The 22,759-nt window shown below is 37.1% G+C and overlaps 1 long non-coding RNA gene across 1 annotated transcript in view; it reads left to right on the top strand.

Annotated features, from left to right (window-relative positions):
* The window catches only part of LOC125916929 (uncharacterized), a 60,092-nt gene extending 38,741 nt beyond the window's left edge, over positions 1–21,351 (top strand). Inside the window, exon 2 of the long non-coding RNA XR_007456062.1 lies at positions 21,275–21,351. This is a non-coding gene — a long non-coding RNA (uncharacterized LOC125916929). The remainder of the gene's footprint in view (positions 1–21,274) is intronic.
* The last annotated feature ends 1,408 nt before the right edge of the window (positions 21,352–22,759 follow it).

A 22,759-nucleotide genomic window follows, 5' to 3' on the forward strand; every position in this document is an offset into this window, starting at 1 on the left:
GCCTTGCCTTCTATAGACACCTTATTACAGGTAATAATTTGAGTAGCTCTTTTGCCACTGAATGCCATCAACAACAGTGTTGCCTTTACCATTGGAAATAGTCATCAATGCCCTTAAATCTAACTATATCAGAGAACCAAAAAATCCCCAGAATCAATTTAAGAACTCTTGTTTGAGATCATGTTCCTTAGGAACTACTTTTCATAGTAAGTTCTTTACCATTCAGGGTTCAATCTGAGAAGTAGAACCACTAGGACTGTGTGTGTGTGTGTGTGTGTGTGTGTGTGTGTGTGTGTTCGTGTGTTAAGAGAGAGGTAATGCAGCTACTCCAATTTAAGTTTTTCTTGAGACTTCTTCATTGATCCAAGTGTTACTTGAAAGTTTGTTATTTAATCCTCACATATTTTGGGTGATATATAGCTATCTTTATTTATAGCTGTCTTGTTATTGATTTCTAGTTTAATTCCACTGTGGTCTGAAAACACCTTGTATAATTTGTTTTTTAAGACTTCTTTTATGTCCCAGAATTTGGTCTCTGTTGGTGAATGTTCCATATGAGCTTCAGAGGACTGTGCATTCTTTTGTTGTTGGATGGGAGATTCTATAAATGTCAGTTAAATCCAGTTGCTTGACGTTGCTCTTCTGGTCAACTCTGTCCTTACTGATTTTCCTCCTGCTTGATGTATCAATTACTGAAAGAGGGGTGTTAAAATTTCCAGCTATAGTAGTGGATTTGTCTGTTTTTCCTTAGAGGTCTATCAGTTTTTTCCTTATATATTTGTATGCTCTATTGTTAAAGTACAAACAGGCTAAAGATTATGTCTTCTTGGAGAATTAACCCCTTGCTTGCTTTGTTGCTTCAGACAGTTTTTTTATTTTTTTTTCTTGCCTATTAGCACAACTTGGGATTTTTGTTGTTGTGGAAAACTGGACATGGTGTATCAGGTGATAGAAACTGAGGTAAATGTGTTGTATAGTGTGAGGTTTAATATTAATCTGGTTAGGAATTGGGTTGTGTCTAATGTTTGTTCTACCTGTAGATGCCAGAGCCTTCAATTTCCTCTAGTGTCCTTGCTTTTGTCTCTCCTGCTCTCCTTGGGTTTCCCTAAGAACCCCTTTTACAAATAGAGTCTGCTACTTGCAGCTCTTTCGTCTGCAAACCATTGTTAGGATACTAGAGCCTTGTCAATGTGGCAATAACCTGGGGGTAATGTTCTATAATATTATGATTAAGTCTGGCTTTTCATAGGTTTACATCCCTGGGCTGTGACCTTCACAAGTGTTTCTTATCTTTTCCCCCTCTTAGATGAGTCTGGAAGTCTAGAGAAGGCTGGAATGTGTAATTGCCCTTCCCTCACATGGAATAAGGCTTTGATAATGTTTTCTTTTGAAGAATAGGCCTTTGTTATGGGGAATGCTCTGAATTTGTTTCAGAATGGTTACTTTCCACCTCCCACTGTCAGAAACACTAGGGAATTTTTATTGGTTTTCACCTGAGAACTGGATGGGGTCCCAGAGGTAAAAGCCATGAAAGTGCAGGTTCATCTTGGACTGTAGTCCCCAGGAATTTTCCATCCATGCTAGTCCCCACTCAGGAATCAGCAGTTCCTCAAACTTACCACTTAAGTGTTTTGACCTTAGCAGCTTCTGTTCCAGGTAAACCGATATCAGCTGTGGACCTCTGTGTTTGCCTGCCTCTGCAGATATCCTACAGAGTGTATGCTTAGTAGTTTGCCCTGTGACCTCCTTCTCTAATAGGCCCAAGGAGAGTCATTGATTTGCAGTTTGCTCAACTGTGTTTGTTTGTTTTTATAGGACAGTAGTGATGGCTTTTAAATTCTACGTGTTGAAGCTAAAACTGGAAATTGGATTCTTTTTTTGTTTAATACTTTAAGTCCAATCTTTTCAGTAGGCTATGTCTCAGTACTGATCATTTTCTATGAAATTATCCTAGAACAGTATACTGCACTTGTAAATGGCAAGTTCAGTTCTCTCATTTTATCTTTAAAGTTTTTTTTCTGTTCCATCATTTCTGTATACTACCTCAAGGACACCAATTTATCTATACATGATTGGTCTTTGTTGTCTATCACTATAGCTCCTCCTTACTTCCTTTTATCATTTTGTCTATTTTAACTGCATTCTGCAGCATTTTCTAGAGCTCATCCTCAGCTTGCTCTTTTGTTGTTCTCATTCATTACTTGCTGCTTATAAATAATTAATTGGTCTTACTATAATTTTGTTTTGCCTCCAGTTCATCATCCAGTCTCACTTTTACCTTATTTTTGTTGCGATCATTTCAGCATGATTTCTTCTTTCAAAAATTTCATCTTTGGGGAACCTGGATGGCTCAGTTGGTTGAGCATCCAACTCTTGATTTCAGCTTAAGTCATGATCCCAAGGTTATGGGATCAAGCCCTGTGCTGGGCTCTGTGCTCAGCGTGGAGTCTGCTTAAGATTCTCTCTCCCTCTCCCCGTGCCCCCTCCTTTACTTAATGCATGCGTTCTCTCTCTCTCTCTCTCTCTCTCTCTCTCTCTCTCTCTCTCCAAGCAATAATAATAATAATAATAATAATCTTTTCTCTAATTTTATTTAATGCATAAAGATTTTTTTATTATTGATGTCTTCATCCAAAGTGAATTATTTTCCTGGGTTGCAAAATTATGTGCTTACATTTTTTAAAATTTTGCTTGTTTTTCTGTATTGTTTTGGTGTAGTGGCTCTGTTTCACTTTGCCATTTCTTTTCCCAAATATATGGATAGTTTCTCCCTGCCAGCTTTCTACTTGATCTGGTCTTTTTTGTAACCTCACTGAATATTTGACTCAATTCTATCTTTGGCTTTTTAGTTACCTAGAAAGGGGCAGTGGTGGGATGGAGGTGAGAAAGAAGAGCTAGACATGTGCCTTGATTCTATTCACATATTTTGTCTTTAACCTTTTTCGTTGGAACTTTGTTAAACATCTTTCCTCAGATTTTACTCTTGTTTCTTTGAGGGGAACCTCCAGATCCATGAGGGTACTGGATTATTAACCCATTTTTTAGAGTGAGTCCTTCAGTTTATCTTCATTAAGTCTTTGGCTATATGAAAACATCACTACTTAGCTCACCATTCCCCAGCCATCTTTTGTTCCCCACCCACAGTTGTGGTTACATTGGGGAAATACTAAAAATTCAGAAGTTCTTCCAACAATCAATGTGATGCTTTTTAGCTATGATGGAAAAGTATCCAGTGTTTTGAGGAGTGGTATTTTCCTTTTATTCTCATCTTTCATTTTTCCAAACTTTTATTTATTATAGACAATTAGCTCTGGATAATTCTTCCTGAAGTATTTCTCTCATGTTGTTGTAAGCCAGAAAAAGCAAATTGTGACTTTTTTTTAGTTTTTTCACCTTCTCATTCACCTACCTTTCCATCCTCTCCCATCGGCCATCGAGAAACTTTTCAGGAATTTGTCCACTCACTTTCTTCCCCATGGTACAGCTTCTGCTTATTATCTCTCTCTCTTCTCTCTCTCTCTCTCACTCTGTGTGTGTGTGTGTGTGTGTGTGTGTGTGTGTGTGTGTGTGTGTTGTATTTGGAGGAGGAGGTGGTAGGTAGGGAAATCTTACATTATTATTAAAATCTTCATTATCCAAAGGTACTCTAAAATTTAGAATTCATCATTGCATACCTTTTCTTGTTAGAGGATTGTTTCTCTTTTCTTTGTTAATGTTACTTATATTCATTAATAGTTTAGGGTGGAAGCTTCTATAATCCTATATTTGCTGTTATGTTTCCTCAATAAGTCCTTTACTATAGTTCAATATCTGGTATTGATCAAGCAACCCAGGTTTCTTAGAGGAAAATTGCTGTGAAAATGAGCATAATGAGCATACTCCTTAAAATGAGTTATCTTCCTGTGTGGAAATTTGGATAACTGGAAAAAAAGGCTGAGTAATTGAAATCCATTCATGTACTGAGGGTATTGAATGGATTTTAGTCATCACTATCAATTTCTTCTGTGATTAAATTTCTAATAGTCTCATTGATTGTGCTGAGTTAATTATAAAGACACAAATGAGAGGGTGAGTTAGGAAATAAAGGGAGGACTGTGTAATTCACACATCTGATAGTCACCACTCTCCTGCCATTCCCTAACTCCATGTCCAGATATATGAAAGCTGACCTGGGTCTCTGAAATGACAACTTACCAAAAAGACATTTAATCTTGGAGATGAGGAATCTGCAAAACAGATGTAGTGATGCTGAATCCAGGCAAAACTATGAGATAAGTGAAGTTTGTTGTCTGAATCTCTTAATCCTTTGTTTCCTGGATCACACGCTTCTCAAAATCCTTATATCCTAACATTATTTCCCCTGTCTCAAATTCTTTTTTCACTTTAAGGAATAAATAACTGGTGAGGGACCTTACCCAAGGGGTAGTTGCATGTAAGCAGGATTAAATCCTTAAGTAAAAGAGTTAAATTGTGGAATATAGGACTTTAGGATTCATCAAGCTTATAAAACGGGTTTCTTTTCCTGTTGAGGCCTCTTGAGCCCCTGAAATCATATTATTTAATAATGCCTAATTCTATTCTTTGTATAAGGAAAACCCCCAATGGTAATTAATTTCTTTCCAGGTTTTCCATTCTGCTGAAATTGGATACAGCTTTTTGTATTCATTCAGTAAATATCAGTTTATTGTTATTTCTTTAACTCAGTAGTGGAGAAGTCAGAACTATTTTTCAACAACTTTATCATTTTACTGGTTTTGGTATCCAGGTTATGTGAGGCCTTACATACTCTACTACTTTTAAAACCTTATACATTAAAATCTTTAAAATAAGGCTGAGAAATATAGCCTGTGAGTTTTTTTGATTGAACATTTGCCAAGACCAGATAGAATATATCGAATCCTCCAGGCTTCTGTTATGAAGCCTTTCTCATTTTCTCACAGTTCTTTAACTTGTGACATTGTCTCAGATTTCAGCAATGCTGTGGTGTATAGTTTGTTCTTAGGATATGCCCTGGCCCTGAGGGATTTCAGGTAATCTACTGATAATATTTTTATTAACCCCTCTCTTTGGTTCTCCCAGCTTCCAAGGAGATCTCTAGAATCCCTTTAACTTGTTTCTACAGAAAGGGCTCAAATGTTGCCTTGATTTCAGATTTAAACCCTTGTCGCTAGGCTACTCTGGATATATTTAAAACTCTCTGGTTCAAGGTAGGAGCATTTATATATTCCTGTGCCAAGTACTATCAAGTCAAGAACTATGAAGACAAAAAAGTAGACTTCTTTCTATCTTTGACAGTTGCTCATGTCTCTTCATATTCCTGTGAGCATGATAGATCTTTGATGATAGTGGGGATGGTGGTATAAGCAGGAGAAGTCTAAACTACATGTAAAATGTGTCAGATGGTCATAAGTGCCGTGGAGAAAAGTGAAATAGAGAAGTGAACTGAGAATGGTAGGATGGAGGGGGATTACATTTTAATATAAGGTAGTCGGGCAAGGCTTTATTGAGAAGGTGACATTTCAACAAAATGTGAAGATTTGGGACTGAACCATGCAGATATTTGGAGGAAGAGTGTACCAGGAAGAGTAAGCAGCAAGTGCAAACACTGTTGAGAGGTGAAAGTGTTTGCAGTTTGTTTTAGGCATGGCACAGAGTGTGGTGTTAGCAGAGTGGATTAAAGAGCAGGAAGTGATAGGAAATGATACCAGAGAATTAAGAGGATGGATGGAAGATCTTAGAAGCCATTTTAAAGATTTACTTTCTCTTGTTTGAGTGAAATGGGCTATTAGACATTCTGAATAGAAGTCTGACATGGTCTAGTTTATGTTTTTTAAGGGTTCACTTTAGTTTCTGTATAGAAACTAAAAAGGGTAAAGGTGGAAGCAGTGTATCCAGTGTAATATTCCAGGCAAGAGATGGTTAGGACTCAGACTGTGGACGTAGTATTAAAACAGTGAAGGGCACCTGGGTTAGTCAGTTAAGCTCAGTCAGTTAAGCGTCCAACTCTTGATTTCAGCTCAGGTCATGATCTCACAGTTCATGAGTTTGAGCCCCACTGTCCATGCAGAGCTGGCTTGGGATTCTCTCTCCCTTTCTCTCTCTGCCATTCCCCTGCTCACATGCTCTCTCTCTCCCTTGAATAAATAAATACATTTAAAAATTAAAAAACTTTTAAAACAGTGAGAAGTGATAGGATTCCAGGTAGCTACTGAAGGAGAGTTAGTAAGATTTGCTGAAGGACAAAATGCTGAAATGAGAAAGAAAGGAGTTAGGGATATCTCCAAGATTTTTGAACTTCAGCTGGTAAAAAAACAAGTAACTGAGATGCAAGAGACTGTGGGAGGAACAGAAATTGTGAGGGAAGAAGCTCAGGTGCTCAGTTAGGAGATACCAAGTAGAAACTTGAAATTCAGTTCATTAAATTGAAATGCAAAAAAGTCCAAATAAAAACCTGGCTGTTATCAGCATATAAATGGTATATAAGGAGAAGAGATCCAAGCACTCCAGACAGCATTACCCATGCTTCTTTATCCTCCAGCTTCTTGTTGGTTTTGGCCAATAGGAGTCATTTGCAGGAGAGCAGAGAAGAGAAAAGCAAGGTCGTGGGTTGGGAAGGTCTCCCAGCTCATGTCCATGTCAGGCAGCCCCCTCTGCTATTCTAAAAGGTTTCACATGCTCTGGTCACCACTTCTTCCCTTGCTCTCTAGGCCTAGGAATGATGGAGTGACAACTGTTTCTCACTGTTACCAGTCCTGGGTGCTTTGCCACCTCTCATTGGTTCCCTTGACACTATCGACTCCATTTAACTTCTTTATGTTACTGCTTCAGAGGATGCCATCTGTTTTCTGCCAGGACCCTAATGATATAATAGTAGATCCAGTAAAAATAGATTGGAGGTGGTAGCACTTGAACCCTGAGGTCCAATCTATTGTCAGTGATTATTGATAATTATATATAGTTATTAAAATTATTTTTATTATGATTTAATTTGCTTTATTTTATTCTTACAATCAAGTGGATTAGAAGCATATTATAAGGAAATAGTAGTTTTGACCTGTTGAATGACCTTAGAAAAGTCATGTCACTTTTCTGAACTTCAGTTGCTGAGTGAGTTAAATAGACATGGGAACTTCTGCCTCTGCTTTCAGAAGTCCATAAATAATGAGTTTGTACCTCCTTCAGGGTCTTGGAAGAAAGTTGTTGGAGGAGAATAAAGGCTGATTGCTTACTGTTAAATAATTTCACTGGTACATAAAACCCACAAATGCTAGCTAGAATTGGAAGAGACAGCTAAGGACAGGGAAAGCCTGTAAATACCTGCAAGGACGAAGTCATTTCAAGATGTGTTCAGTAATTTTTTGTGTGTATCAGAATAGATTCTTCCAGTAAAAGACATGTAACAAAGGCAGAAAACAATCTAAAGACTTTGGAATGACAATCTAAAAATTGACAGTTACCAGCATGTTTCCTCTAGGTCTCCTTGCCGAAAGCTATATCCAGGAATGACAGAGTCACGCAGCCCTGGAGTTTAGCAGCTGAGCACCTCTGGATCTCTGGCCTTCAGCACCCAAAGTATAATTCTTAAATCTACACACTGTCTCGTGCAGTGTTTTCTCCCCTCCTCTTCAAATAATATCCAATTACTGAGTGCTGTTCTGGGAGAACCTGGGGAAATGCTAGAAGGAAACACAGCTGAGAGCCACTGTGGTTTGACAACTCTCCAGCTACTTTGAAAATATTTTGGCAAAAACAAGATTTTAAGTAAAACTGTTTCCTTTGGTAACATACCCAAAACTGCAGGTTTTACATTTTCAGTACTATGATTTGGGCCAAAAAGGGAAAAGAAAAGAAAAAGAAAAAAGGGGGAAAAGTTTTTCTAGAGTGTGGAAGAGAGAATCTAAGGAAAAGAGAAAACACTTTGCATGAGAAGCAAGAATGAGGGCAAGGAGGAAACATATGGAGACATGTTTAACATTCTCTCCTTACTTCTTTTCTCTACTGAGGAATTTCTCCCTGTCAGAGCACAGCATTCTCTTTTGCCCTCAGATGACCTGGAAGGAATTCTCTGGGGATGACCAGGCTAGGATATGTGTTACTGCTTATTATAGGATGATGGATAGTCAACTGGGGAAGGTAAAACCACATGTGGCCATTCCACACTGCAGCCGATACGGGAGGGGATGAAATGGAATGATTTTCATCTGCACCCACTAGTTGGTTTTTAGAGGATATGCTTATCTTTTCTTGCTTCATTTTCTTCCTGGTCACAACCACACATGAAATCCCTCAGTACTTGAAAATTCCAAGCTCTCTACTATCTCATAGCTTTTGTAAATGCTATTTTCTCTACCCAGAATGCTCTGCCTCCAACCCAGCACTCTTTTTCAGAGTATCCCCCCCTTACTCTCCAGATGATGTTAGCTTCTAGTGTTCTCTTTGTGGCTGTCTGTTTACATATTCCGCAATCACCTGTAAATTCAATGAGGGCTTGGCCATCAACATATCCCCAGGGTCTATCATATTGTGGATGTTTAAAAGTATCAGCCATTTGTCTGAACCTGTCTACCTTTACTTGCTATTTCTTACTGTACTCCTTTCCTAATAACCTACTCCTCCTTTGTTTTTATTCCCCCTTATATTTCTCTTTCCATTGTTTTTTTTCCTAATATGCTTTCTCTTCCTCCATAGTTTAAGACCCAAGATAAAGGATGTGAAGTAGAAAGCATATTCTAAACTATAGAATATTAAAGCTAAAATGTGCTTCACAGATTATTCAACTCAGTGCCTCCAGTTGTATGATTGTACTGTTTCTCAAGGTCACACACAATTCTAATTTATATTAGAATTGTGTAATCTTGACTGTATTTAGTCTTCCTTTCATCGTTGTCATGCTTTGGGGGATGGAGGACCCCAAAAGTACTACTCATTTCTCTACCACACAAATTTCCTATCATCCAACAGTTGAAGTCTTATTGGAGAGGGAAAAAAAATGCTTCCTAGATCCTTCCTAAATAGTTGCTGTTCTAAGAATAAAACTTAGAGTCAAACTCTGTCCTAAACTTCCCTCAAATTTAAGACGATCCATCTATCTTGGAGGGGAAGGGAAAGAGTCAAGTTCAATGTTCAGTACCTAAAATAAATGCTCATTTGAGAATGGGCCCAAAGGTCTAAGACACTGTTAAAAGAGAGAGAGAGAGAGAGAGAAATGGTGGTCCTCATCAACAATGAGGATAACAATAGCTAACTGACATTTGTTTATTACTATTTATCTGGCACTGTTCTGGAACCTGTCCTAAATGAAATGTATTCACTTATTCCCCCAAAACACTGTGAGTTAAGTTCCATTATCTCCACTTTACAGATGAGGAATCTGTGGCATAAAAATGTGGAATAATGTATTTCAATGTCTTTAACTAGTTAAATGGAAAGCTAAGATTTGAACCGGAAGAGCATACTGCAAAGCCAAAACTCTGTGGAACACCTTGAATAATGTTTCTAGCCCAAACACAATAAGTTAAGACTTCGCTCTACAGACCAAATGTTTAACAACCTCTCTGGAAGATCTCACTCAGCATAACCAAGTTCCATGAGGTCTGAGATAATTTGAAATCAGAACCTTGGGAATGGTGAGTCCTTTCACAATTATGTATCTAATTAGGTGGTGTGTTCCTGAACTAATTCTGAGATTTTGTGTTGTCTGTCTGCACTTTTCCAATAACTTTCACTTGTGCCAATTCAGTTAATTCAGGCAATAATACTTGCGTTATATCTTCTCACAAGCTAAAGAACCTCTCAAGGACATGGTCTTAACAGAAGTGAAGGGCAAGAGGCTCCTGAGACAAGCATTTTGTTTCTGCTTCACCATGGCATATGGAATAAAATCTGTGCTATATAGCCTTGCACAATCAGGGCCCTGCCCACTGCTTGCCATGGTCTCCAGCCATTCTCTCTGTTGTTCCTTGTGCTCCAGCCATTGAGATCTATCTTCAGCCCCTTGAACTCACCAACTTCGTCCTCCAGGGCCTGTGTTCTTGTTCTTTCTTCTACTTAAAACACCTTTCCCATATATCTTCCCATGACTGGATCCTTGCTGTCATTAAGGTCTTAGTTCAACCATCACTGCTCAGTAAACTCTTACCTATCTACCCTTTCTTTGTTCCATTCAGCATGGCTGTAATGATTTTAGGCTGGAAAAAAATTAAAACGCCAATAATCCCTAAGCAACAACAACAACAACAAAGAAAAGAACATTCAATAGATCTCCTACACAACTTGCTTCAGTAATACCACTTCCTAGTATCTTGACAGGGTAAATTATTTATTAAGTAAAAGTGAACAAATAAGATTATACAACATCAGCCAAAAATAAATTTGATGATAGTGTAATTAATGTAAGGAATTCTATCTGATGTACTTGAGTAATAGGACCAGTGGTTTATTTAAGCCACTCCTTGTTTCAAATAATAAAATCAAAAAACAAAATCACATGAAAGATACATTTTTTCTCTATTCGATGAGTGCTGTGGTCTGAATATCTGTGTTCCTCCCAAATTCATATGTTGAAATTCTAACTCCTATAGATGATGATATTAAAAGGTAGGGATGTGGGAGATGCTTAAGAGTGTGGAGCCCTCATGAATAAGATTAGTGCCTTAGAAAAGAGGTTCTAGAGAGATCTCTTGCCCCTTCCACCATGTTAGGACATAGCAAAAAGATGCCAGCTATGAACCAGGAAGAAGACCATCACCAGTCATGACAATACCTTGATCTTGGACATATCAGCCTCCAGAACTATGAAAAATAAATTTCTGTTGTTTATAGTTCACCCAGTAAGTGATATTTTGTTGTAGCAGCCTAAACAGGCAAGAAACTGACAAAAGATAAATGTACCTGGCCCTTTAAGAGAAATATCAGATAATTGAGAAGCAAGTTAAGAAACAAGAGTAGGAGTGGGGATGACGAAGGTGTAGAACATCTCCTTTTTAACCTACTGCAGAGTTTAATCTGGAGATAATTTCTATTAATCCTGACTGTCATGAAGCAATTACTGTCTAAGCATCAGTATTAAAGAGTATACATACATCCACTGTGGGCCAGTGAACCAGTTATCAATTTGTGACCATGCAGTCAAAAGCCACAAATGATGTAGTGCTTGGCTGCATTTTCCTTGAGGTATTGAAGTCTTTTCTAATGATATTTCATGAGATAGCTTTATCTAAATTCCACTTGTTCCTCGTGTGAACCTTGTTCTGCAAAACTCAGAATTGCTGTTCACCAAGCAAGTATCTGTTACAAATTTTGAACAATAAATTAATAGAGCTATAATTTGTAGACAGCAAAAGGTGTATTAAACTATTAAATAGTTGCACTTTTAAATATGGAATAAAATATACACTAGATTTATTCAAAGAGGGCTTTGCTGACAGTTAACAAATTTATCAAGATTAGCTTACATTACATTTCAGGACAGTTATTAATCAACCTGGAGACTATATTCCACCCTAAACACTATATTCAGATTGACTTTTTAAATTAGCTACACAATGTGAGAGACTTTTCTAGGATCCAATCGCAAAGCAGCCTGGGATATATAAAAACCAGCTTCAGTGATCTGGGTTTATGGCAGGGTTTCTCAATCTCAGCACTACTACATTTGGGGTTGATTATTCTTTCTTGTGGGGGACTCGCTGGTGTATTGTTGAATGCGTAACAGCAACTTTGGTCTCTACTCACTAGATGCCAGAGGCACCTCCTTTCCCAGTTGTGACAAACAAAAACTTTTCCAGACATTGCCAAATGTTCCCTGGAGGAAAAATATGCCCCTTGTTTGTAGAGTAGGTAAAGAAGCCTTCCAAGTATCCAGAATTTAGGAGCATGACCTTATTCACTGGATCCAAACCTCAGGAAACTGTACCTAAGAACATGGCCTCTCAACTACTTCTAAAAGCAGACTCATGTGTCCACTGATGGTTTGTTGAAGCTAAGCAGTGGTAAACATATAATATACATATACCATATAAGGTTTAATTTATATCAGGTCTTTAGAGAGAACATGCCTCCTGATTTTGGCTCCACTTGGCGCTTTATTACCTTTGTTTATTTCATTCCAACCTCCTTGTCAAAGGGTTTCTAGAAGGGTGAGAACTTGGTTTACTGTCACATTTTGTAGCTAAAACTGCTTTAAAGTTATTTGTAATTCTATGACATTAGAGATCTCACCATCAAGTTGCCTGAGGCATATTTTTAAGGCTCAAGAAGGTTTAACTCCTTTAGCCAATCTTACTGTTTTCATTATTTCAACTCTTCCAACCCAACTGTGTGTTCAGAATATACAAGGACAAATAATAGTTAAATGATCATTTTCTAAGCAATTCACATTACTCAATATTAATTCATTCTAAAAATGGTTGGAATCAAAATAAGGCCAATCTCAAAATATAGTGATAATCCCAGAATAAATTTATTGATTTATCATGAGATATCATGAGGCTCTGTTCATTTATGAGTGTGTCAAAAATTTCTTCTTTACATTTATATATTTATCTTTGAAAGTATGTTCCACAGGGTATCAATCCTCTCATTCCTTAGGGATTCCAAACATGGCCCCATCAGACCATCTGCCAATCTTGGTCACCACAAATAATTAACCCCACCATGAAGTATTTAAAATATGTAAAGGTTAAAAGATCATAAAAATGAGACCATATGTACAAACATACCACGTGTGCTTTGGCAAAGGAAATGTACATGTTAAGACAAATCTTAACAAGCCTGCCAGAAAGTTAGATCAAAACCAGGACAAAAAGATTCTTTTCATATAAGCCTAGGTATTTCCCTAGCACTTACCCTGAGGTTAGCTAAGATGAAGACAACCAATATACCCATACATATATCTGCCTGGCAAATCCAGGAAGATCCTTAATGGCTGAGAAAATAAAAGACCTAGAACCCTGTGTTTGGGGAGGTGAACTGCCCTGATCCAAATCCTGGCTCACAACTAATTGTATCATCATCTTAATATGCTGGCAAAATATATAACATCTCTGATCCTCAATTTCCTCATCTATAAGATGGAAATGATTATATATTTCTTCTGGAATGTTTTCAGGAATAAATAAGATAAACTGAAAGTGTTTAGAATTTTTTTTCCCATCACATAATGAGGGTTACTATTCTAATTAATACAACAAATATACATCCAGTCTCCTCAGGACTGCTAACATTTTGGTGCCCACTCTTAGTTATTTTAGATGATGCTTCAAGGAAACACTGTATTTGTAAAGATGCATCCAGTTTTGTTAAGTGGCTACACCACCAAAGCCAGATTGAGGAAGAGCATATATAGTCAGAATCTAGTTGTGTCCAAGCTTTTGTGTTCCCTGAGTAGGTCATCTGCACTGGAATGGGGTTTATCTCACTGATGGGAAATAGCCAAAGGACTCTTCTTGAAGATCACCAGAAGATAGTAAAAAGTGGGGATGTTGGAGTAACTAGGAAGTGGCTTCAACCCATGCATTAAACACTTTCAATTAGTGAGAATAACCTGTACCCTGCTTATGCTGTTTGAATGAGTGGACTGTGAAACTGTCAAAACCTAGGAAGAAATTACTTTTAGATAGCCAATAGTTGGGCTTATCCATGTCACACTCCCCGTCCTTTAGAACTGATTATTTAATGTTTATGACACCACTATGCATCAAATTGTTAAATTAAAAATTACTAAAATAAAAATTTTTAAATTGTTAAGATAAAAATTCACTCTAATAGATAACTAAGTGAATTAGGATTAGTTTATATAACCCTGAAGCAGGGGTGGGGGGGGGTGGTGAGGGGTAGTTTCTCATGCTTTTTTTTTTTAATGTTTATTTATTTTTGAGAGACACAGTGCATGAGTGGGGAAGGGGCAGAGAGAGAGGGAAACACAGAATCTGAAACAGACTCCAGGCTCTGAGCTGTCAGCACAGCCCCCAAAGCAGGGCTGGAACCCATGAACTGCAAGATCATGAACTGTGAGCCAAAGCCGGATGCTTAACTGGCTGAGACACCCCTAGTTTCCCATGCTTTTAAAGTCTTTTAGAACTTAAAAAATAATGAAATATACCAGACATTACAGAAATGTATAAAGAGTAATAAAGCAAACTTTTGCTGAGGCTGTAGGACTTCAGGAGTTCCGGCATTAATCTGAGGTCTCAGTTCCTACTCTACATCTTGCTAGTTCCCCTCCCCACCTATAATACCCAAGCCTCAGGGCCTAGAGATTGTCAAATGCCCACAGCAGCTAAAGATTTGGTTATCAGTTTCACACTTTACTTTCTCTGAGCCATAAATTTAAAAAGATATGTAAAATATTTCATTCAGCCCTCTACATGTTTTTAGTGGGAATTTTTTTCAGGTTATGTAGCCCCTTCATTAATTTTTTTTTTATCAGAATGTATTTATTAGTATGAATTTGAGATTTTTTTAAATTTCATTTTAGGTATATATTTGTGTTTCTAAGATATGAATTAAGACTTACAATATTAAGATATGAATGACAATAAAGACAAAATGACCATGAACAGAATTGGTATGCTATATAAATTATTGTAAGGACACACAGTTTTCCATGGTAGAGAGTAATTTTTGTATTTGAATTTCTTTTCAATAGTTCCAAAATAATAACTAAAAGAAAATCAGTGATTTTGTTATTACTCAGTGGATGTGAACTCTAAACCTAAACTACCCTCTCCCTTTCCAAAGGCCCTTAGGATATTTTCCCAATTTATAAATTCCCCATTCTAGTGTAAATTATCCTTGGAGAATGGAATGTAAGTGCTAGCAAATCCACTTAGCTGTCTCCATCTCACCTAAAAGTCTGTTGAGTTAATGAGGAAATTCAATCTCTCTCTCTCTCTTTCTCTCTCTGTGTGCGTGTGTGTGTGTGTGTGTGTCTGTGTGTGGTGTGTGTGTTATCAATCCTCAGAATTCCAAAACTTACGCAGTGAATAAGTGCGGAATTGGTTAACTTGCTGGGATTCGGGTGAGCCCTGGGATATCATCAGGTGGTAAATCTTGCAATGGTAACCATCTTCCATAAGAACACTGACTTACACTCCTCTGTGCGTGCTTCTGGCCAACTAAAGCCTGATACCTCCTGCCAAATTTCTCCCTAGAGGATCTGAACTCCAGCTCTGACACCATTGGTGGTCCCATTCAGACCTTCTTGGCCCCGCTGCATGGGAAGGGGAGGAAGGAAGGTGTTCTATCCAGTTTTAAGATGAGGAAACTGAGCCTCATCAAGGTTAATTTTTATGAATTTAAATAATAAACAGTGGAACCAAACTGACTCCAGAGCTCATAGTATTTCACTATACTGCATTGCAAATATAAAAATACTGTTTTGTAAAAAGCTGGCAGCCAGCAGTGCAGTAACTGATTTTAGGGGTGTTTTAAGTGGTTGGGGTTACGCTGGCTGCTTGTGGGAAGCCTAATTTGTTTGGAACATGGCCTGGCACATAGTAACTGTTATATAAGTGTTTGCCATTTGCCATTGCCACAAGCATGGACTCTGAGCAGCTTAGGTGTCACAAGCACATCATAACTATCATGTGTCCACTACTGTTTCCTGGATTCAGACTTAAGAAGGGGACAATTCCCTTAAAGCACAGGCAAGTTTACGCCAGTGAAAATTTCTGCAAACTGGAGTAATGTTTCTATAATGCTCAGTAAAGCCACAATAATGTCAAGAAAGAAAACTATTTATGTAATCCCATCTGTATAAACAAGATTAGATCTTTGTAGTGCTCCTTAACTTTGTTGGTATTCTTTAGCCCTTTATACAGGCTGCTTTATCTCTCCATACATAAAGATACCAAGTTATAAGAAGTTTGTGTATTCGATTCAATCTATGTCATTTGGATAAAGGCTCGACAAAAGTATCCCTCTAGAATGCCTATTAAGAAGGGATCTTCTTAGGAAAATAACAATATAAATAATGTTAAAGGAAAAGTATTTAAATTATCCAAGGTAACACACATTTTTAAATGTCTTAAACTTTTCCAGAAACAACACAATGATAATATCTAATCATGAAATCTCTTTCTTAAACCAGATTCACAAATAAATTCTACTGGAAAATTCTTCCTATTAGCCTGTCTTCTTCCAGTTTTCACTTTATTAAGATCCTAGAGGCTGCTATCTCCCAAATATATTTTTCATACCCAACCTAAGATTTTTTTTAATAGAATTTAAATTCTCTTTCTTAATAAGGCACAGGTCAAGCCATGTTCTTAAATCCAGTTTAACTAGTAATAACGATGACTTTTGATTAAAAACATTTTTTAATAAATAAATAAATTCCCTCTCTTACTATCTCTACTTTTCTATCTCTTTCTGATATAATGATTTTAATAATGACCATTAAAAATTTCAAATATTTTAAGACCCACAATCTCAGGAATATGTGTCATATAAAACTTGTATTTTTTAAAATTTTAGTTACAGCATTTATAAAATTGGTGAATAAATTAATATTATTTATTTTGATTCTACAATGTGCTTATAAATTACCTAATGTTTAGGAAATCCATACTATTAAAGCTTTAGAAAATTAGATGGCTATGTTCTTGGCAGTATTGAATTTGAATGTTTGTGAATAAATCTTTTATACAAATGATAATTTCTAATGTTCCTGTTTAAAGAAGAAGATATATATATATATATATATATATATATATATAATCACACACACACACACACACACACAGAGTTTATAAGAAGTTTGGCCAAGTACTAAGAAACTTGAATATCTCTGTCATTTCAAGTTTAAATTTTTTGATCTTACTATGTGGATTTTCCTGAGAGTCCAGACTTAAACACTTTCTATATGAAGAGAAATGTTCTATAGTATCAGTCATAAGTCCACTCTGGTCTTTAAAAATATCCAGCAAGCCTCAAATGAGGCTTCATTTTATTTATTTAAATGAATTTAAATAAATTCATTATTTCTTCAGCATGCTTTCCATGTTCTTCTTTTAGGACATTGCCCCTCTCCCATCCCTAATCCTCTTTGTTCATTGAAGCAGCATGCGGTCCAAAGAGCATCTGCCATTTTCTTACATGATCCCACAATCTTGGCACATGGCCCACACCTAGCCAGTTAGTGTCCTTCCCGGAGAAGAATATCCTTTCTTCTATGACCATGTGAGAACAGAAGCTATTGCCCCCAGCTGTGTCCCTCATTGTATAGAAAATCTCCTATCTTTAAAAGGATAGCACAAACTGGTATTCAGAAAGAAGGCAAGGTATGTGAAAGAGTGAAAAGACAGTGACAGAGAAAGTGAGAGACAGAGGAAGAGACAGAAAACTGAAAAGGAGAGACTCCAGTAGAAAAGGAGAAGGGAGAATTGAGATTATATCAGTGTGATTGTCATATGTGTTGTTTTGGGTCTTGCTCCTTCTCTGGCTCCTGCCTTCCAAGGCTTGGTCTTTAAGTCTTTGCTTCTATCTGTAAGATACTTTGTTATCTTTTCAAAGTTCTCCCCTGCCCTTCAAGTAGACTATCCTTGCAGTCAAAAGATTTCTCATAGAAAGAGCTATCCCAAAGTCTCTGTGGCCCTGCATTTGGATAGTACACAGTTTGATAACATGGAGAATTATTTGCATTTTCCATTAAATTTTAACCATTCACCAAATATTACATCAATGTTATAAGGAAGGAGGAAAAAAAATCGCCCAGCAGGTATTATGATTATAGGAACTATTATTTCAAAGATAAGTACCTGAAGGTATGATTGAACTGAGAATGACAAATCAGGCCCAACTAGGACACATAGATGGGGAGACTGGTCCAAAGTAATCCTCCTAGAGAAATTTAGACTATGTAAGGGTGTTGAAGGAACCTGAGTCTTAAGTTACTCAAGTTTTATTTTACCTTCATCACTCCTGGTATATTATAGCACCCTTGCTGCAACAAATTATAACACACTTAGTGACTCAAAATGACACAGATTTATTATATTCAGGCCTGGAAGAAGTATAAAATGGGTCAGCAGGGCTCTGGGGAAGTATCTGTTTCCTTGCCTTTTCCAGTTTCTAGAGACTGCCCACATTCTTTGGCTTGTGGCTTCATATAATTCCAGTTCTGCTTCCATTATTATATCTTTTTCTCTATGACTCTCCTGTTGCCTTCTTATAAGGACCCTTATGATTATATTGGGCCCACCTGATAATACAAGATAAACTCCCATATTAAAACCCTAAACTTAATCCATGTACAAAGTCCCTTTTGCCTTATAAGGTAGCATATCAGGTTCTGGGCATTAGGGTGTAGACATCTTTGGAAGGACATTATTAGCCTACCATACCTGGTACTGCTTCTTGCAAAAGAGTGCCAAACTGTAGATCAGGAATAGGTGACTTGATACATTATCTCAAGTTTGTCTGGAGAGGACATCAGTCCTAAAAGCATCACTATGCATCTCAACATGGGATTCTTGTGGGACAAAACTTAGGACCTGGTGTATACCTTCCATTTTTTTTTCCCTATGACTATAGAGCAGATGAGTACTTGTTAGAAACCTCAAAAATGCTGAGAAGATGTCAGTGGTGATGCAAAAATTTTTCTTCACACAGCAGGAACAGATCCAGCTCTAAGAACCCATTTGCTCAAAGTCTTTAGGATAGGACATTCTGCTTACCAACAAACTGGCCAGGGCGCTTATCTAGATTAATAGATCCCCCAAAATCTAGAAACATGAGAAAGAGACAGATTCCATGCTGCTGATAACCAATATTCTCACTGTTCTGAAATCTATGCAACTACTGCTCTGCTATCAGGATAAGTGAACATGTTCTGTGAGTCCTGGTGTACAGAATGCTAGGGACATTTCTGAAAACCACCTGGCCTGCCACTTGCAAAGCAGTCCATAGTTTCACAATAGCAGGAATCCATTACTACCTGCAGTGTAAAGGAAAGTGGATCTAGGACCACCCAGTAAAAGTTGGAACCACTGAGAGTCTGTCAAGGGGAGGTTGAAACTAATGAAGGAAACACCACTGTTGCAGGAAACTCCACTGAGGCAGTGGGTGGGGCAGGGGAGGAGGAATACCCTGGCTTCTCCCTTCTTCCCATCTACTGACCTACCACCAAGCTCAGGAGAAAGCTAGTTGGCAAGAAAGCCTGAACACACACACACACACACACACACACACACACACAGAGTTTCCTAGAATACCCACTCTCTTTCACCTTTCCCTAATACAGGAAGAGCAGGGAAAGGGCAAGCAAGGGATCAACACAATAGCCAACTAACTTTGAGAAATATTGGGATAAACGAAGAACAATTGATTTCTTAACTATAGGATATTTCATATGCACTATGATTTTCCATGGAAAGGATATAGTATGTGGTTGAAAATGAACTCTTTTATGCCATGTGCTGTGCATATGTAGTCTTAATCTCTTTATTTAAGGACTATCCTTTCAGAAACTTTATCTTCAGCTAGACTCACCCAGGAAGGTAGGACTGATTTTGTGGAAATGTTCTGAATTGGCTGCAAGAGTAAATTATCTCTTAATAGACACCATCTACCCTCTTCTTAGGGGAGGCAGTAAAGAAAATTCCAAGTACAAAAAGAGATAAAATCTTTATGGCATTTTCTCTGCTTCCCATAGGGGCCAAATTAGAATTTGCTTTTTACTAATACTTGCATCCAAGGCCCTGGCATTCTGGACTTTGAAGACTCAAACTAGAAATTGAACAGTCAAGAAAAATAAACCCTCTTCCAGGGCACCATTTGAGGGAAATCTAGCTTCTTATGGTCCCTTTACATTTGTTTTCAGCTAATACAATCCAAGACGTTTTGCTAAGACTGGTCCACCTGCCAGACATTCAGCAGTCTGGAGACATTCTCAAGTAGTAGAAGAGGCAATGAAAATAAAATGGCATGCAAAACATGATGTTTTTCTACATGCTTCTCTTACCATAGACACTTAAAAAAACAAAAATAAAAAGTAATTACTGAAAGCTATCACAGCACGATTTGCTGAGTCACTAAATTAAGGTTTTTTTTTAATAGACCTGTTTATTTCTAGAGAACTGTTGATTTTTAATAGAGATGTTACTATTTGAGTCCAAATGAGGTTTTTTTGTCCACTTATGTATCCAAAGCTAAGGCTGTGTCAAATAGTAGTTACTATATGTCAGACACAAAGAAATTGTAAGAAGAAAGACAAAGTTTAAGGGAACTCTAAACTTTATCAGAGTTCCTTTGTTGAAGAATTCATGTGCTGAAAATATGGCAAAAGAATTTTAAACTTGGTATCAAGATAGATTTCATGCTGGCCCCCCACTTAGTATCTGTGTGAACTGGAATGGGAACTGATTATATCTGATCTCCAGTTCTTTTATGTGGGAATTGAAGGTGATAATGCATGTGGGAATTGAAGGTGATATTCCTTAGGTCATTGTTGGGAGACAAAATGAGATCATGTCTGGGATAATAGTTCTAAATTATCAACTGCTTTTCTAAACAAGAGGATGACCAAAGAAGGATGCACACTTTCTCTGGAATTATGCCAGTGGCCTTAACATGCTAAGATACCTAAAAAATGAAATCAGCCTTCTTTCTTCCTTGTCCTCAGAGACTTAAACTTTCTACAAGTAACTCATAAAATTAGCACTTCACTGGAAATGAAATCTGATTTAAGGAGTATCAGCGTTGAGAAACCTCTTGGAGGCCAGGGATGTTTCTTCTTTCATAATACTATGAATAATATTCACATGGTTTTAGAAATTACTTCAATATGCCACATCTCTAGACTGCTGGTTTTTTCTTCTGATTTTCCTAGAAATTATCTTCCCCACATCCCTGCTATGAATTACTCTCTACTGCCTAACCCACATTCTTGGTAGTAACTATCAAGTTAATTGCTCTTCCTTTGCATAGAATGCTCTGAGCCCTCTGAGTACCAGCGTTGCATTTAGAAACATGACAATAGGTCACACATAAAGAAGGAATTTGTCCATATCTGAATCATGTAATAACGTCAGAATTAACTTCAGAAATCATAGTATGTAATGGTTTGCAAGATTTTTTATTAGCACAAGCCTTTTATAAAATGAAATCTTGGGTAGAGTGCCATATACAAAATAGACTTGACCAAAACTGCCTTGGATAAAGATGGAGTGAGCTCTAACATATTACTCAGTCTTTTTGTTTCATTGGGGATACTAAGGTTCTATTATACCGTTTGAACACCACTCTATATAGATCAATCTCCCCTTCCTTCCAGGGTTCCAGTCTCTTCTACAATAACCACCAATGGTTTGTTCAAGCTTTCAACATTTCCAGTGATGTCCATCCTCCCAAGGTAGGCCATTCTATTTTTAGAAGCTTTGTTTATTTAGAAATACAAAGTTTATTCTTGTTTTGTTGGTTTCCTTGTAACTTCTGTTTGTTGAACCTAGAATAAAACTGGATTGTACTGTATTCCATGTATTTGAGTCAATGACCATATTTCTCTGAAAACATTTTTTTACAAACTAAACATCTTGATTTTTTTCAACTTTCTCATCATGTGAGAATATGTGGTCCTAATTTCTGTTCAAATCACTTTCCTTTGGGTTTCCTTCAGTTTGTCAATGTCAGTTTTAATTTGTGTGCCTAGAACTATGAGCAGTAACTCCTATCTTGAATGCAACCATCAACTCTCTCATTTTGAGCATTTCACTTCAGTTAATATACATGGCCTGATTCGATTTGGAGGAGACTCATGGAGCTTAGTTAACTAAATCCCTGATACCATTCCTGAATGTCCTACTGCAGAATGGTCTCTCATACTTTAGACTTATAAAAATTTTTCATGGCTTCACATGGTCATTTTCTTTTACTGTGGCTTATGAAGCCAACCACATGGTTCTGTTAGAAATATGTCCATGTTCTTATCATTTATAGGATCTAGTTTGTAGGATTTGGTAAATAAATGACTGTATTATTTGTTCACATTTTATTCGTCAATCACAGAGACACCATCTTCTTAATTTTCTGTAGATCTTTATTGATATAAATTCTGTTGCAAAAAAGTTGGTCATTATTTTAGATCAGAAATATCTAATCATGACTACTCATTTATATCTTACATAAAGAGCTTTTGTACTATAGAATTTTTGAGGTTTGAAGAGGGCTGACTATAAGCCTGAAAAGATAGGAAACCTGCTAAGTTGATTTTGTTATTCTTCAATGGTCCTGAGTCTGTAATTCCGAAAGTCTACCCTCAAACCAAAGGTTTTAGATGAATTTTTAAGCAGCAGAAGATCAGTCTGAATTTTCATTTTTCCCTAGGAATTTTTTCAACTTTGTGGGTTTTAGCCAGATACGTTGCCTTCCTTGAACATAGTTTCATGTGGTTTTATAATATTTATTCAACATTATTTTCCATTAGTTCTCTATTTTTAATTGTTGGTAACCATTTCAGTGTGTTACTATTACATGGTGCAGAACTGATTTATCCACATTAATGTCTGAGGAGACCATGACCCATTTTATTTGCTGCATGGTTAGCCCCGGTATTCATGGCAGGTTTTCTGAATATTTCTGATGAAGTCTTTAATCACATGTAATTCTGAAAACACATTCCCATTTAGTAAGACTTATACAGGATGGTAAGCCCAACATGGCAAAAGGTTTCTAAAAAATTCCATAAACATTAAGCATATTTATGTCATAGCATTAAGTTTGGTCAATTTGAAACTTACTGTATTGTAGTATAAGAGACATT

The sequence above is a fragment of the Panthera uncia genome, unplaced genomic scaffold, assembly GCF_023721935.1.
Source record: "Panthera uncia isolate 11264 unplaced genomic scaffold, Puncia_PCG_1.0 HiC_scaffold_1322, whole genome shotgun sequence".
NCBI lineage: Eukaryota > Metazoa > Chordata > Mammalia > Carnivora > Felidae > Panthera > Panthera uncia.